The 17,534-nt window shown below is 58.9% G+C and overlaps 1 protein-coding gene across 5 annotated transcripts in view; it reads right to left on the bottom strand.

The window, feature by feature from the left end:
* The window catches only part of ADCY7 (adenylate cyclase 7), a 53,443-nt gene extending 36,456 nt beyond the window's left edge, over positions 1–16,987 (bottom strand). The window contains exons 1-2 of one of the 5 annotated variants that reach the window (XM_031024892.2): positions 9,015–10,394; positions 8,837–8,915 (exon numbers count right to left, since the gene is read on the bottom strand). The gene's annotated coding sequence lies outside the window, so the exon portion shown is untranslated. Of the gene's footprint in view, positions 1–3,713; positions 3,735–5,593; positions 5,723–8,836; positions 8,916–9,014; positions 10,395–16,969 lie in introns of those variants that run through there. The other 4 variants (XM_081806604.1, XM_081806602.1, XM_031024893.2 and 1 more) reach the window with 4 other exon arrangements.
* Positions 16,988–17,534: the final 547 nt, after the last annotated feature.

Raw genomic sequence — 17,534 nt, 5'->3', positions numbered from 1 at the left:
GATGGGTTGGCCTGGTGGTGGGTGTTGAGGAGGGCACGTTCTGCATGGAGCACTGGGTGTTGTGCACGAACAATGAATCATGGAACACTTCATCTAGAACTAATGATGTAATGTATGGGGATTAACATAAGAATAAAAATAAATAAATAAATAAATAAATAAAAAAAAGAAAATGTCCCTGGCCCTCTGGCCTAGTCCAGCAGTGAAGTGACCTCATGGCTTATAAAACCTCCTTGTAAATCCAGAAGCTTCCCACAGTTTTGGGGGGCCAACCGTGCTGTGTTGTTTCAACCACAGGAGAGCAGGCTTCCCCTTGGGGCCCCTGCTCTCCATCCTACCTGTGCTCACCGGGCTCCTGCCCACACCCCGCGCCGGGTGACATGTTGAGGCACAGTTAGCAAGGTCCCCCGGAGAGCTCCCCTGGGGAGCTCATGTTGGCGGGGGAGAGGAGACACATGCAAGAAGCGAGCCCCATGAGGAAGAGAAATGCGAAGGTGGGCAAGGGAGCACTCAGGCTGAGAGTCCGGAAGGCGGGAAAGCCTCAGGGACCGAACGTCGGAGGAGCTGTGTGACCATGGGCACATTAATTAGCCTCTCTGGGCCTGTTTCCTCACTCAAACAATGGGCTGCTGATGGTACCAGCGGCTTCACACGGAGGCCAGGACGCAGGGAGTGCCGTCACGGGGGGGTCAGCCCAGCTGGCTCCAGACACAAGGGGTGGGCAGCCGGAGAAACCTGGATATCAACAGGCACTGGGGGACACCCTTTAAGTCCCAGGGGTCTCAGCCGGACTTCCCGACAGCCCCCCAAAGGCAGCCCCTCCCTCGCTCCCGGCCCAGAAAGCTGGGGGTACAGAAGTGCTGGTCGCTGGCCCAGGCACCGCCTGACACTAAGGCTCTCCGTCCCCGGGGGCCTGGGCAGTGGCTCCAGGGAGTCTGGCTGTCTCAAAAGGGGACGCTTCCCCATTAGCCTGGGTCCCCCATTAAAGCAGCACCTCCAGCTGACTTCCAAGGACTCCTCTTCCCCCAGCCAGGTGGGGGGCCGAGGGAGACAGACGTGGGAGGCCGGGAAGCTGTGCAGGAGTGGAGTCAGCCTGGCTATTGCAGAGGTGGGGAGACTGAGGCTAGGAAGAGGCGGCACGTGGCCGCTCATCCACGTCCCCACCACTTAGTGAGACCAGGGGAGACTGTGCCTCCCACACAGCTCTAAGCAGGAAAACGTGCACTGTCCCAAAGCTGTGGAGCCCTGTGGGGCTCAGTTTCCCCATCTGTGCAGAGAGGGGCTGTGCCCCGCGCTCCCAGGCCTCGCCCCACTCAGCCGGCCAATGACACCAGGAACCATCGACCCAAGTCAGCCGCACCAGAGATAGTAACACTGACCTACTTCGCAGGGGCACCAAAGGCCCCTGGAGGGGGCGACAAGGGCCTGGATCCTGGAAGACAAAGAGGTCCCCACCAGGGTATTCTGGGTCCTGGGGGGGAGGGGGTGGCACCGCCTACTACGCGCACAGCCTCGCGTGCCCTGAAAGCCAAGCCTGCTGTGCTGCGGCCCCCGGCGGGCACGAGCTCCTCCCTGGCTCATGAGCTCTCCCGCCCCCATCACCTCCATCCCCCATCACCTCCATCCCGGCACAGGAGGAAGCGGGAGGAGGTAAGCCTTGGGGGCCACGTACATGTCTGCCAATCAGAGTACCCGCAGCAAAGAGCTCAATTTGTTTCCTTTTCCTTGGGACACTCACAGGTCATTCCCTCCAGTGGTCAATGTGGGGAGGGGTACAGACAGGGGCATAGCGGGGAGGAGAAAGGAGGGTGCCCCCGGTGTCCCCTAGCATCAGCACCAAGAAGGGGATCACCACAGAGCCTGGGGAGCGGGGGAGGCTGCCAAGTGACGGACTCCGGAGCAGACCACTCGAGCCCCCTTTTCTCCCGAGCTTGAGGACCCTGGAGGAGGAGCCCTCAAATGGGTGACCCAAGCCAGGATGGGGTGTGAGCTAGGGAAGCAGTAAGCAGAGGGGCTGCTTGAGCAAAGGGCAGGAGCGAGGCAGGCAGGGTGCTGACAGAGTCGGGGGGCTGGCCGAGTGCACTGCATTGGGGGCATGGCCAGAGGCCCCCAGAAGCCAGAAGAAGGGGTTCAAACGTGACACCAGACAGGAGAACTGGTCCAGCTTGCGTGCCAGAGGAGCCCAGGAAGCCCGCCGGCCCCTTCTCTAGGGCCCCAGTCAGCCATCCCACCCCATGTGGACAGCAGGGTCGGTTCGGGGTTCCTCTTCCCCGCCCAGCACTTGGCTGGTGCTCAGATGGCGCCTGAGAAATAGACCCACTGATGGGATCAGCAGGTGTCAGGAGAAGGGACGATCCAGTGCCATGGGAGAAATGTCACAAAAGAGGATCTGAGCCCACCTCTGACCCAAGACTCGTCCCCACCCCAACAGCTAGAGGGCTTACAGGGGAAATCGGGAAAGGAAGGTGCTCCGGCGCAGGTCAGCACCCAGGATCGGGCAACACCCCAGGCCTGATGTGGCTATCTGTGAGATCGGGGGGCAGCAGCAGGTCGAGCCAGATGCCCATGGCCGTCAGGTGGGCACCCCGCCACCCTCCCTGGGGGCTGGGGGTGGGAGGAGCCCTAGTGGGTGGGTGGGGACTCTGCGAGCTGGGGCGGGGGCAGAGCTGGAGGGCCACCTGGCAGGGGAGCGGGGCTCCAGCCACCCCCGAGGAGACTTAAGACCTGGGTGCGCTCGTCTCAGACAACTGGGAGGAGTTTTCCAGGCATACGTAGCTTTCCCAGCCACCTGCCTGGGCACGGCCACTTCACAGATGTGAGCTAGCAGTCAGCCGTCCCCCGGCCCTGCCCATCCTGACCTCCCTGGTTCCCTCCCCCACCATGTTCACCCTCCCACCCGAAGCAGGACAGGCAGCAATCACCCCTCCCCTCGAGTCATGGCTCTGCGGCACCAGACGCAACGTGTCACCCTGTTTAGGCCTTAACCATGAGCGACCCATTGTACAGATGCCAGAAACTGGCTCAAATAACCTAGCTCACCTCTCATGCTGCTGGAAGCAGGCAGAGTGGGGCTGGGGGGCAGGACCCAACGACCTCCAGAAGACCCCTGCCTCTCTGGCAGTCTCATTCACTGAACGGAACTAACTCCCAGTTCGTAGCTACGCAGGTCTGCTCAAACACACTAACTGCCCGATGGGCCCACCACCCCCCTTCCCTCCCATCGCTGAGACCGGACCCCATGGAAGGCTAGAACCAGCCACTCGGATTCAGGCGTCCCGTGGGACCCACTCTGCCTGCTCCCTCGGCGGCCCCAGAAGGGTCCCGGCTGGAGAAAGCTCTGGCCTCTGTCTGGGCGCTGGAGGATGGAAAGTGGTCATCAGCTCAGTGCGAATGTGCCCCCCACGCTCTTTCTCCAGGACAGGAGACAGGCGAGGGACGCTGAGGGATGGGCCACCGGCCACCTCTCAACGATCACCAGGAGGATAGGAGGGCAAGTCAGGGAAAATCCACAGGGTCAGATCACCCACGGCCCAGCTGAAGCAGGACTCCAGCACATGTCCCAGCCACGGGACAGCCACAGGAGAGCCCTGCCCCAGCCCCAGCGCCCCCTGCAGCGCGTGCAGACAAGGGTCAGGCCAGGCCCACGGGGTGGGGGACCCACTCAGGGGAACCCGATTCCTCCCTCCACGTGGTAAGGATCACCCCCTACTCACCCTTCAGAGCCACCCAGAGCCCCGGCTCAGCTTTGCCCCACCCAGCCTCTCCAAAGAGGAGGCACCACGTCCTGACCCCCACTTGGGGCCTCAGACATGGCGGCTCTCCGTGACAGTTAGTGTGTGCACCTGGACCACCCCGGGGGCTGACTCGCTGTGTGACCCAGGATGAGAAAGTGTCCTGCTGGGCCTCTGTCTTCTCTGCAAACTGGTGGGGGACAGGGAGGGTACCTACCGCACAGGGTGGGGGTGAGAGGAGCAGGAAATGGGTTAAACCATGAGTTATAAACTGTAAAGGGGGGGTACCTGTCCCCACAACAACAAGTCTGACCTTTATCTCCTCTTGAAAAAGCACCTTTGGCCTGGTTAGAGGCCCTCCTCCTGCCCCATCCCACCACTCACGGCCTCACCCCTCCCTGCACCGACGCCCATTCCTAGAAGACTCGCAGGAAGTCTCCTTCTCTCGAGACCCACTCCCGGCAAAGGGGCCCTTCGAGACCACCCCTGCCCCAACCCCCAGAACCAGCTGCCAGTAAACAGCCACTGCTTTGCACTCAAACTCTACAAGAGACTCTGCCCCCACAAAGTTCACACCTTCCCTTCTGAGGGCCCCGAATCTGGAACAATCTGAGAGCCTCCCTTCCTCTGCACCTCACATCAGAAGCCACAGGAAAACCCCAGAAGGCCCCCTCTGGAGGTGGGGAGACCCGCAGCTTGGTTAGAAACAGACCCTCCCAGAACAGACGGTCCCCGACTCGGTCCCCAGACGCCTGCACTTCCGGCGAGCTGGTCCCTCTACACTTCCTCTTAGGTCTGCTCACTTCTCCTTTCAGTTATCTTCATTCGCCCCGTCCCAGGCAAGGAGACATCATGAACTCACAGACCCAAGGTCCTAGTTACAGGTTTGTTTTTCTTAAATACATTAAAATAAACACCTAGCAAATTTTAAACATGCTCATCTACATATGGGCTAAAACACACACACACACACACACACACACCCAGAGCCCCGTCTGAGAAAGGCTGGCCTAGTCCCTCTCACGTGGGCCACCCTCGGGTTGTCCACCCACACATATGCGGCTGACAGCCCACGGCCACGCAGCCATCCAAGCAGAGCCAGCCTGGACTCCAGCCACCCAGACTCTGGCCTCCTGGCCGGGCCTCAGGGGGCCGGGGGCCCTGCTGCACCAAGGCCCAGCCCAGCCCTCTGCTTTCCTCACCCCTGCAGCTCCCCTCCCCCAAGGGCTGGTCAGAGAGGAAGCGCCTGGGGCCAGCTGTCCTGAACCCTGGGTGGTGACACAGAAACGAGGCACCTGCTTCGCTCTGTGTGCCTGGGTCTGGATGAGTCCATAGAATGTTCCAGAAGGACCTACTCCCACTGGTCCACGTTGGTCCCTGGGGGCCTCCGGTTGGGAGGGCTGGAGGGAAAGGAAGACGGTTCCATTTTCCTGAGGCATCTCGGTTCTGTCTCTTGGGCATGTGTCACTTTCAGAGTTTGTTTTTTGGTTTATTTTTCTTTTTAACGTAACAAAGTTCGATTGCCCTTCCCTCGCTAATTGGTACCGTCGAGAAGAATGTACTCGTAAATGTAAAATTACAACCACGAAAAGTGGACATCTGAAGAGTCCAGGGCTGACAGAATTCCAGGTGGAACGCGCCCAGTGAGCACCCCGCCACAGAAATGACCGCACCCCCTCGTCAGGCTGGGCAAAGCCTGGGACCAGCTGTCCAGGTCCTCTGTCCAGGAGGCGCCCCACCTCCCGCAGCCCAGACCCTGTCCACCCCCGGCCGGCGGGGGAGGCCCGGCCCGCGCCCCCCTCGGCCCAGGCCGCCGGGACACAGGGTGCCCCGGCCCCCTCTCCCCACCCCCAGCCCTTTACCTGGCTCTCGTCCAGGCCCCCTCGGGGGCAGCCCGGCCCACGCCTGCCCCTCCTCGGCCAGTGTCCGGGCGCACGCATGGGAAGCCTCCCTCGCCGGCTACCTACCGAGAGCGAGTCACATCTGGGACCCACAGCTTCCTGTTCCTCAGCGGCCGCTGCACAAAAGCTAAGGCCGAGCCCTGAGCTAGGCGCCTCCGGGCTTGAGGGGGAGGGTGGGGGGGGCTCTCCCAGCTGCAGCGGGGCCCTCAACAGAAGTGGGGAGAGGCATCAGGCCAGGCTCCCGGCTCCAGTGACTTCATGGAAATTGGAAGCTTGAAGCTGGAACGACTTTCAAAAAGTGAAAATAAAACAAGCACCCAAACCTCCGTTAGAAGCCCCAAGAAGACGGTTGGAGGCCAGGAGTAAATGCGTCTTTGATGAGCACTGAAGGCCAGAGCAGCCCGGCACCGGGCCCCATCCTGGCTCCCCCACTGACGGGCAGGCCCTGAGCCTCGGTTTCCCCACCCACGTGGTCAGGGGGCTTCAGCCAGCTCTGTGAGGTCAAAGGCCTCCAGCCTCATCTGCTGTCCCTCCATTTCGCAGCTGCCCCCAAGCCAAGGCCCCTGCCTGGAGTTGCTATTCCAAGCAGCTCGCACCCCCAGAGAACCCCAGCAGCCCTGAGCCCCAGGAGGCCAGGAAGTAAGCCCCTTCTGCTTTGCCAGCCCTCAGTTTCCCCATTGAGATCATGTGGTGCTCAGTGGTGAAGCAGCAGGCTAGGAAGGGCCTGGAAGCAGGGAGCGGAGGCCTCCCAAGATAGAGGGGCAAGGCACTCCTGGTTCTCAGGGAGCCTGTTCCAACATGTGACCTGGGGTCCTGCGATCACTTTCTACCTCTTACCCTAACAGCAAAACCTACGGTTTGGTAACAAAGTGGAGAACAGAGCCCAGTTTTCCCAGCTGCCACTCCTGCCTTTCCCAGGCCTCTGTCTCAGCTCCGTCCTCAGAGGAGGCCATGGCCAGGCTCTTCCCTCCTGACCTGCTGCTCCCCCAGCCCTGGCCACTGGGCACCTGGCCCCCCAGCCCTCACACAGACTTCAAGGTCCTGGCAGGGAGGGTCTGTGCACACAGGCTGACGAGCCTTATGATCAGCATTCGGACACCGGGCTAGCGTCGAGCACAGCCTCATACAACTGCCCATCGGCCCCATGAGGAAGGTCCTGCTATCCTGCCGCTTCTGCAGAACAGGAAGCTGAGGCTCAGAGAGGCCACTCACTTGCCCAAGCACACACAGCTAAGAAAAGGCAGAGCCAGGCAGGTTTCAAACTCAGGTCCACCTGATTCTGCGGCCTGTGCTCTCAACCACTCACCCCATGACCATCATGGACCAAAGAAAGGCTTCCCTGAGGATAGGCTACTCCAAATCCCACTATACCCTCCTCCCCATGGCCAGGACCCCTCTCTGGTGCTAGGGACACAAACGGGACTTGGACGACAACCCCCGTTGGCCAAGCTCCCAGGTTAAGATGTGCCCATCAAGGTCTGCACAAAGGTCTGGGAGAATCACCCACGGAGACGAGATACGTGGACCAGAGCTCCAGGCGGAGAGACCTCACCCGCCTGGGAGCCACAGGCTGAGAAAGTGGCAAGGCCCTGAAACAGTGGGCAAGAAGGAATAGAAGCGCAGCGAAAACAAGGCAGACAGGGCTGTCAGGCGACCAAAGGACAAATAACGCCGAGCCCTGAGCCAACAGATGTCAAGCCTTTCCCCTCGGGAAGAAACCCCACAGCACAGTGCCTTTGGGACCCCAGGCAGGTTTTCCGGAGGGGGTGTGAGCAGGGAAACACCATCTGTACCTCAGTCACCTCATCTTTTCCTTCCCCTAAAGTCAAGGGGCTCACCGCACCCCCAGAGGAGCCCTGAGAGGGGTCTGAGCAATCAGGCTGGTGATTTGCCAGCCCAGCCCCTCGTCCCATGGATGAGGAAGGAACAGGCTTATGAGGCCTAGAGTCAGAACCCCACGGAGCAACCTTGGCCAAGCTGTGTGATCCTGCCAGCCCGGGAGCCCATCTATAAAGTCACCCAGGTCCTTGGAAGGCGGGGAGGCTTAGGTGAGAAACGTGTGTAAGGCATGGAGTAAGTGCTCAGTTAAAGCAGAAGACAAGGGAGGCCAGACCGGGTGGGTTCCCTCAGTTCCAAACCCCAGATCCTGGTTCTACTACATGACTGCCTGGGTCAAAGGCCCTCCGTGGCTGAGTCAAGTCCTGACCCCCACCACTCATGTTTCCATCCTCCCTGATTAGGAGTCAGAGGCCCTCGTTCCATCCTATAACTCAGAACCAGCTGCATGACCTCAACCAGTCCCTTCTCCCTCTGGAAACCCAGTTTCCTGCCTGTTAAATGAAGGACCGGGCCCAAGTGTGTCCATATATTCCCAGCCCGGGAAAGAAAGGGATCCCAGCCCATCCCTGAGTCCACATCCCATGCCTCACTCTTCCACACCTTGACTCAGACCCTTCTGCCACCAGGAATGGTCAAAACGCTGCCCATCCTGCCGAGACAAGTATAAAGGCCCTCTCCTCCAGGAAGCCCTCCCCGGTGTCCCATCGCTACCGCCTCTGGGCCGCAGAGCGCCACAGGCCTCTCCACCGGGCGTTTACAGTGCTCTAGCCCCCTTCTGCAGCACCCATCTCCACTCTGGTAACGGCTCGCTGTTCCTATGGGCACCAGCCCTCCAGGGGTGCGCCTGTGACCGCTGTCCACTGAGGAGTGGGCGTGGGACTCCAAGTGGTCCCGGGGGATCCAATTCCGGGACTTTGGTTGGAACTACGTCGGAAACAGCCCGGTGGGACATGAGCTAGAAACGACCAGCGCCACCTTTACCACTGCGGGAGTCAGCCTGCAAATGACCTCCGGCCACCCTGGGTGTTCATGCCCCTCCCACGCCACCTGGGCGACCCAAAAATAGGCAGAAGGCACACTGTGTGGCGTGACCTGAGAGACACGTGGCTTCCACCTGGCCCGCATGCTGTGGGGACACTCAGGCAGCCCCGTGCCTGGGAGCCGCGGGCCCTGTGATCCCTGTGTCCCCGGCGTCCCCGGGAGCAGCGCCCACAGCCCCGGTCCCTGGCAGCTGGACTCCCTCTTGCCACCGCAGCCCTGGCCTGCTCCGGAGGGAGCCAGGATCGCCTCTTCTCTTCGGGAGACCGCCCCCACCCCCACACCAGGCCGTCCAGGGGCCCTCGGTGACATTTCCGCCTCACAGACCTGCGCTCAGATTCTCGCCTCAGCGCTGGCGTCCGGTCCGCTGGCCCCAGCTCTTCCAGGCTCGTCGTGGTCAGGACGGCTGCAGAGAGACCCCAGCGGAGGGGGCCCTGTCACTTTCCTCCCGGGCTGATTTTTCACACTGGGCGGGGGGTGGGTGTATTCCAACGCACCAACTCACCTCCGGCCCCTCTGCCTCCATCTCCTCCTGGCTGTGGGCTCAGGGGTGTGCCGGGATCCCCTGCTTTCCCAGCCTGGGGACATACGGACACGCTCTGGCTCCCTCCTTCACTCCACAGGCAGAAAACGGGATTCCAGAGGAGAAGGGGCTGGCTGAGGTCAGGCAATGGGTTACAAGTGACAGGATGGAATGAGGGCCTCCTAACTCCTGATCAGTGGTGGTCCTAAGGGGCGGCTTGGGGCGAGCCTCAAAGCCACTCCAAATAAACACATGTGCTAAGTAAACAGCATCTTAGCTATGAAACTCGGCTCCTCTGTACGGCGGCCCCAGCTCTGCAGAAATCCGCCGCCTGTCACAGGTCCAAAGCCAGAACAAGGGGAGAGGACCAGCCCTGCATCATGTGGGTGGTACGCTGGCGCCCCGGAGGGCAGGGGGCTGGCTCCCATGACCCAGACGGCCCGGGCCTCTGCCAGGCCCAGGAGACGGGACTTTGGAGGAGGAAGGGGGCAGCCAGGGTCACAGGGTGTTGAGTAACAGCAGAGAATCCTAAAAGAACAGATGTGAAAGCTACTGCCCTGCCAACCAAAAGTCCTCATTTCCTTTGAAAAACTTGGCAGCTGGGCCGCACCAGCAGCCGCCTGTCCTTCCCCACACCCAGCTGCCGTGTGAACGGTTGAGGGGCAGGGAGGAAGGCCACGCTCCGCCCCACAGAGCCAAGGAAGGGGGTCACCCCCATGATGCCACGCCATGAAAATGGCAGCCACAGACCTGTGTGCAGAGAGCCAGCTCTCTTTCATTTAACAATATCACAGATGTGTGAAAATCTAGGGCCTCCTGAGTGGCTCAGTCGGTTAAGCATCTGCCTCTGGCTCAGGTCATGATCCCAGGGTCCTGGGACTGAGCCCCAGGATGGGCTCCACACTAAGCAGAGAGTCTGCTTCTCCCTCTCCTTCTGCCCCTTCCCCTGCTCGTGCTCTCTCTCAAATAAATAAAAAATCTTAAAAAAAAAAAAAGAATCTAGAAGGATGTACCCAAATCTTAGGAGTTACCACTAAGTTGGCAGAATTTAATGGTTTTATTTTCATACCTATCTTCTTATTTATGACTATTTTCCAGTTTTCTCTAAAAAAATTAACTACCCGTGTTATTAAGAGACACCAGGTAAAACTACCATGAAGAAAAAAACAAGAATCAGAAAAAACAACGTCCGGAGACGAAGTTCGCCCACAGTGCCAAACTCAGCACCAGGTGAAAATGGAAGCGTGTATAATTAAAAATGCTACGACGTTAAAGCCGCTGAGCATCGGCGGCCTCAGGCATCACACAAGAGGTGCGAGCAGACAATGCCAACCTCCCAGTAGGAGCCCGCAAGCATGTCTCCGTCTCCAGCAAACTGCATGAGATCAAGCCTCCCGATACCCCTCCCGATTCATAGGAGGTTCACGGGGTAAGGAATGTGTTACACATGATAGGAGGCTCTACTGTAGGAAAAGGGATCTGGCTTCCAAAAACCCCCAAAATGGGGCACCTGGGGGGCTCAGCCGGTCAAGTGTCTGCTTTGGGCTCAGGTCATGATCCCAGGGTTCTGGGATCGAGTCCCACATCAGGCTCCCTGCTCAGCGGGGAGCCTGCTTCTCCCTCTCCCTCTGCCATCCCCCCAACTTGTGCTCTCTCACTCTTTCAAATAAATAAAATCTCTAAAAACAAAAAAACACGGCACCAGGGAGAGAGTGGATGACTATCAATCTTGTCATGCAATCTTATTTGGACCCACATTTTAAAAAAAAACTAAAATAGATACATATTTGATGTGTATGGAATGATTGGAAATTTGAACTCTGCATGGACAGCTACAATCAGAGAGAACATGGTTAGGTTTCAGGTGTGGTAATAATCCTGGCGGGGCGGGGGGGTTAGTCCTTATCTTGCAGTAATATATACTACAATTTGTCCAGATGAAGTGATCAGTCAGGAGGGGAAAGCATGCGGGAGGAGGGAGGACTCCAGGGTGGCCGCTCAGGGATGGGTACACAGCTGCAGTCAAGTTCATCTGCCCTCCCCCATATCCCTGTAATCCTTCCCTAGTGAAGCTGAGACCCGGTCCCTGGAAGAACTCTGGCACCTCGTCTTATTCAAGTCTCAGCAGTGAAGGGGTCGTGGTAAGCCCCTTCCCACCGATGGGAAATGTGCCGCCCTGGGAGGGAAGGCCACTCACCCCGGGTCCCAGAGCTAGAACCTAACGACAAAACCACAAAACCAGACTCAATCCTGCTCCGGGCCCAGCCCCCAGACCACGCGGGATGAGCTCCCAACCTGAACCCCAGGCCCCTGTGCAGGAAGCACGGGGGACCTGCAGGGTCCCAGGCTCCCCCACCACCCACTCGCCGGGCAGAGGCACTCCTCCTCCGTGGCCTCGGCCTCCACCCACCGCCCGCACAGGAGCTGCAAGGATTCCAGGACCAGCCAGGGAGCGACAATTAACCCCTCTCCCTGCAAAGCCCTCGTGGGAGCCCCTCCCTGTCTCATCCGCTGACCACAAAGCAGTTTCCCCTTCCCCGGGGGGCCGAGCGCCCTCCGCGGCCCCAGACGCCTACCTCAAACCTGCATTGGCCGGGGGTAGGGTGGGGGTGGGGTGGGGGTGCCCCCCCTCCTAATTTACGCTACACAAAGAATCCCCAGTGTGTGCAAACTCTTTGCTGCCCGCTCCTCAGAGGAACGCTCCAACCGCAAAAATACCAGCAACAACCTACATGTCCAGCAATAGGGCACCAAGAAATCCGCCAGGGCTGCTCGCGCCCCGGAGGCCGGGCCAGCCTGGTGTGTCTGAGATCCCCGACGACGCACTCCCAAAGCGTGGGGGGCACGCTGGGCTGGGGGAACTTCCCTTAGAGGACAAGAAAAACATTTGTCGTGAGCAATTTGTTTTCTTATCCTTTAAAAAAAAAAAAAAAAGCCCTCTGGAGGGATATACACCCGTATATTAATGGGTTACTTCAAAGAGTACAGATTCTGATTTTTGTCCTCACTTTATTGCTTGAGTTTTCTGATTTTTTAATAATAAATGTGATTTTTTTTTCTGTAATTAACATAAAAAATTCAAGCCACTTAAAAGGAAGCTATGAGCTGCCTTTGTCCTTCTCCTGGGACCGTAATGAGAGCCTTGGCCGAGGAAGCAGAAGCAGCCTCTAAAGTTCACATCGCTTCTCTGAGCCTCAGTTTCCCCATCTGTGGGGGAGACCCACCAAGTGCACTCCTCCCGCCATCCCCGTGGAGCCTGCTCCCTCCTCTGTGAGATGGGGACCGTAAGGCACACCCACAAAGCCATGGAAACAGTGTCTGCCCAGCCTTGCCCTCCCCCACCCCCCTGTGGACAACCAGGCCCATTTCCGACCTTTGCTCTCGGGCACCTCCTGACCCTGTACCCAGGCTGGTGGGGACCCAGGGGTATCCGAGGCCAGGCACTGGGATGAACAGTCCTCATGGCCACACATGCAGAAGTCCACCCTGCTCAAGGCTGACATGCTGAGCCCTTGAGTCCTTCTGATCACCCTCCAGGAAGGGGGTATAACCCCATTTTACAGAGGAAGACCCAGAGGCTCAGAGGGGATAACTACCTCCCTGCACACACCAAAGCCAGATTAAGACTGCAACCTGGGGACCCTTCAGTGAGCTACTCCAACACTCTAGTCACTGGGCCAGGGGTGGGGGGAGGCGGTCAGCCATTCTGCATCCCTTTGGAAGACCCAGGCACACTGCTTAGGGCTGCGGGCAGGACTGAGGAAGGACTGGGGTATGACGAGGCATATAGCTGGAAATCTGGGTTTTCGTGTAGAATCTCATAGTTTCAGATTCTGGCAACGAATCCAAAAGAAACTGTAAGCTGTTCTCCTATCAGTGCTCTGGACTTACTGCTGTGAGACCCGGAGCAACCTCTCTGGACTTCAAGTGTGTCATCTATAAAGTGGAAAAAATAACACAAGTTACTGTGACAATAAGCTACACTTTGCCCCGACTAATGATAATAAAAAGCAACAGTGAACACAGTGAATGCCAGGCACCATTCTAAGTAACGTGAATGAAGGTCCTTTCATTCTGACCAGTAGGCATTTTTTAACTTTGTATTTTGAAATAATTTAAAACTTCTAGAAAAGTTACAAGAAAAACACAAAGAATTCCCCTACACTTTTTATGCAGATTTGCCTATTTGTGCTGTTTGGCCTCACTTTAAGATCTGTCTATATATGGGTCTCTCTGCAATATTTGAAAGGAGATTGTTTACACTGTGCCCCTCTACCCCTAAATACTTCAGTGCATGTTTCCTAAGGACAAGGACCCCTACAAATAGTTATCAGGTCATTTAACATTGATACAATGCTTTTATCTACAGTGCATATTCAATGTCGTCAACTGGCCCAATAATGTCCTGTACACGATGTTTTTTTTTCCAGCCTGGGTTCACATACTGAGTTTGGTTTGTCCTGTCCCCTTGGTCAACGTTAATCTGGAACCGTTCCTCAGCCTTTGAGAGAAGTATTCTTACTGCCTCCATTTCATAGATGAGAAACAAGCTCAGAGAGGTTGAAGCACTTGCCATAAGTCACACAGCTAGGAAATGTTGAGCTGAGACTCAAGCCCAAGAGGCCCCCTCCAGAGGCTGTGTTCTTGTCTGCCAGGCGTAAGACCTTGCAAATAATAGCCTTTGCTGTTAATAGCTGGAAACTGTGGTACCCTCTGCAAACAGCCAGACTACTCCCAGCCACCTCACTCAGCAGGTGGTCATTAGCTGAAGGAGTGGCCTCCTGCTGCCGGCTCCGTGCACCTGGCAATGGCCCTGGCCCAATGCCCACCACCCCAGCCCGCGGGGCTCCATTTAGCCCCCTCTATAATAAGCTGGGAGACAGAGAGGGCGGTGGAGGGCTGAGGGTGGGAGGGAACCACGGCTCCTGCCTGCCTTTTACCCCCCTCTTAAAGTGACAATTCAGGCTCAAGTGTCCATGTCCAAAACGCAGACGAAGGCTAAAGCCCCAGAACCAAAGCCTGAGGTCAAAAGGGCCCCCAGGCCAGGTCCCTGACCCACAGTCCACCAGCACCGAATGCGACCCCTGAGGTCAGCTGTCCAAGAGGGGGGCAGAGCACTTTCTAAGACACCTGATGGGGTTGCACGGGAGGGAAGGGTTTACAGGAAGAAGGAACAGCAAACACGAGGGCTGGGAGGTAGGAATGGAGTTCTCTGTGCAGGGAGCAGAAAAGACGCAGGACTCGAGGGGTCATGCAGCCTGTGCTACTCAGAGAGGAGAAGGAGCCTGTGGGCTGATCCCACGTACTTGGCTTCCTCAGTGAGGACCCTCCGGGATGTGGAGTCATCAACTGCTCTCTGGGCTGGGGGCCCCTCTCCCCAGTTCTAACCCAGGCCACGCATCAGCTTAGGAAACCACTCTCTCTGGTTCCTAAATGGGTGTGGCTCAGGACCTGGAGGCTACCGTCACCCCCAGCCCCCATCCCCCTGCCAGCCAGCCCCCGTGACAAGTCTCTCCAGCCGCTGGGCTGGTCGTGAGTCACAGCTCCCCTCAGACTCACACCAGATCCCAGGAAGGTCTGCAACAGACCAATTAGGATGTTGTCTTCTGCTTGAGTTCCAGGCTGTTCTGTTGGCTTTAAGGCTAATCTGTGCTGAAATATTTCAAAATCCTGGGACCTTCCCCTTGGACACCCGATTAAATTCAGAAGTTTACATCTGTCCCCAGACCAGACCCACAAACCCCGGTCCGAGCTTCAGAGGCAGAAGTTCTCTTGAAAGTTTTCCAGAGTTTTGCTTTTCTTCCTTTGAGACAATTTTGAAAATACAACAAGCATGAATGAAGAAGAAAAAGATCGATCACCAGACTCCCCCGAAGATGTCCCAATGCAGACCTCTCCCTGTCCGTCCTTCTCCAGTGTCCCGGGTGCAGGACGGGCCTGCCCTGCTGTGTGAGGCTCTCCCTACAGAGGTGTTTGGGGTCAAGGTGCACTTAGTCTCCCCAGTGGGCTAGCGGACTCAGGAGGGCAGGGAGCATGCCTAACTCGTCTCTGTGCCCCCTGCTGAGGCTGGCCACTCAAGGCTCCCTTGCTGGAGTCAGCCACAGAGTCAGCATAAGCCCCTCTGCCCCATCAGCCATGCCTGTGAGCCCAGGTACAGAGGAAAAGGATCCAAGAGGTGGAGGTCAGCAGCAAAGCCCCAGCGCATCCTCGGGGAAAATGAGGAGCCGGAGGAAAGGAGAGGTGAGCAGGCAATGTGTTGTGCCCTTGGTGGGGGGTTTAAGGGGTCCACTTGACTCGGCCTGTTGGGGTGGGGTCCGGCTCCCAATGTGTACTCAAACAGACTTCCCCAGAACCATGCCAGAATAGGACGGGAAGACCAAGAGGCCAGGCCCTAGTCCCAGCTCCAGGTCTACCTTGTCACGAGACCTTTGAAGACCTCAGCTTTCCCACCTATAGATGGGGCTGGCCATTCCAGCCCTAAATCACAGGATCAAAAGATCTAAGGGATGTGCCGCGGCTTCGTAAGCCATCTGGCCTCAGAAATCAGAGGGCTCCCACCTCTCCCTGCCCCCCCCCACCACCCGCCATAAAAGGCCCAAGAGCAACCTCTCTCTGACGCCTAAGAGCGTCAAGAGCCGAGGGAAGAGGACCCCGCATGTGAAGATCCTGAACATTGAACCCTGGGGGAGGCAGCGGCCCACCCCGGCTCCCCCTGGCGCAGCAGGCCACTCCTGTGGGACTCCTTGCTACACCCGGGGTCTACACCAGACAAGCTCCCTGCTACTATGAGAGCAGCTGCCCATGTGTCAAAGCAGGGCCTAACAGAGCCCCAAAGCCCTGCCTGCCGAGCCCCCCAGCCTCGTGCCCTGAGACCAGTGCAGGCCTGTGGCCATCCATTCACACCCCAGTTGAGCATCACTCTGGACCAGGTCTGAGGGCGCTTCAGCACGCCGGGGGCTGGTCTGGGTCCGGCCGTTCTGGGCACGGCCCCACCACCCGGGGCAACTGTGCTCCCCGCCTGAAAGGCTCCAATTCTAGTAACGGGCCCTAAACTCTCATTTCCAGCATTGACTCTGGGACTCAGAAAGAACATGAGTTCTTGGCCTCTGAGGGAGGGGACCCAAGATAGAAACCTTCAAACCCCACCGAGAAAGGCTCCAGCATCTCTCGGCCAACCAGGGTCGGCTACAACGACCATTACCCGTTTCCTTCAGGTATAAGGGTTAGGTTTCAGGTTTCGCCCCGTGGGGATCTAAGTCAGGGGCCAGCGCCTTGCTCTCTCTCCCATCCCCCTCTCCCGCAACCGGCGAGGGGTCCTGCTCAGCCCGGGCTGTGGTTGGACTGCCTCCAACCCCAACCCCTGGTCCGGCCCTCACTGAGCCTTCTCCCCTTGAGGTATTATTGTTACTTGCAATACATCTACTGGCCCCCTTGTCCAAGTCTGGGAAACCGAACCAGCCAGCCCCTCTGGACCATCACAGGCCAACAAGCTTAACAGCGTTGGTCCGCAGGCCACCGGCCCGGGGTGCAGGCGGGGGAGGGCACAGAGCCGCGTCCCTCCCGCAGGTCTCAGTCTTGCCCTCCGGAAAGTGGGGCTGCGCCGCAGCTCCTGCCGGCGGGGGCTCTGTCTGCGAGGCTCTCCCGCGGCCCCGGGCGAGGGCCGGGGGGAGGGGGGCAGAGGACCCAGGGAGGGAGCATCCCAGAAGACCCCCCCCCCAAACCTCGCAGGAGGAGCAGAGCGCGGGGAGCGGTGGCCGCTCGGCCCGGCATCCCAACTCCGCGCCCTTCCCGGGAGCCGGCCCCACACCCACCGGGGCTCCGCCCGGCGAGGAGCGCGCAGACACCCCGCGCGACAACCCCCCACGACGCGGGGAGGGGGGCCGGGGACGCGAACGGCGGCGCGCGCTGCCACTCGGGGTCGCCGCCGCCGCGCTCACCTGCCGCCGCCGCTCCCGCGGGCGCTCCGGCCGCCGCCGCCGCCGCCGCCCGAGTGGCCGCGCCGCCGGCCGCGGGCGGGATCCTGCAGTGCGGGCGGGGGCGGCGGAGCGGCCGCAGGCGCCCCCCGCTGGCCGCCCGAGCCCCGAGCCTGGCCGCGGCGGGGGCCCGACGCCCCGTCCGCCTTCAGGCGCCGCCCGCCCCCGCCCGGCTGCATTTCCACCCGCGGTGCCGAGAACGACCACCGCCCGCGCCCCGGGCCCCCTGAGAACGGGAGCAGGAGACCAAACGTGTCCCCAGAATACCGAAGTATTTGTTCTCAAAGTCACGCACGTGTGTGGACGCACGGGGTGCTGCTCCACCCCCAGAGGGAAACACTTTCTAGCAAACTCTTTCAGCTGTTTCTGCTCCAGTTCACCACCACCCCCTTCCAGGAACGCCCTTTTCTAGAAGGAACTGTAGACTTCGGGCTAATGCACTCCTGCCAAGATGAAGGAAGCTTAGGTGGAAACTTTCTGCCTCTCCCCGGCCTTAAACTCCCGGGGCGTCCGGAGATGGGAGCCGCCC

This window comes from Leptonychotes weddellii, chromosome 16 (genome assembly GCF_054177405.1).
Source record: "Leptonychotes weddellii isolate Sample4059 chromosome 16, ASM5417740v2, whole genome shotgun sequence".
Classification (NCBI taxonomy): domain Eukaryota; kingdom Metazoa; phylum Chordata; class Mammalia; order Carnivora; family Phocidae; genus Leptonychotes; species Leptonychotes weddellii.
Note: the sequence above shows the minus strand (reverse complement) of the source record. Positions and strands in the feature narration are given on the sequence as shown.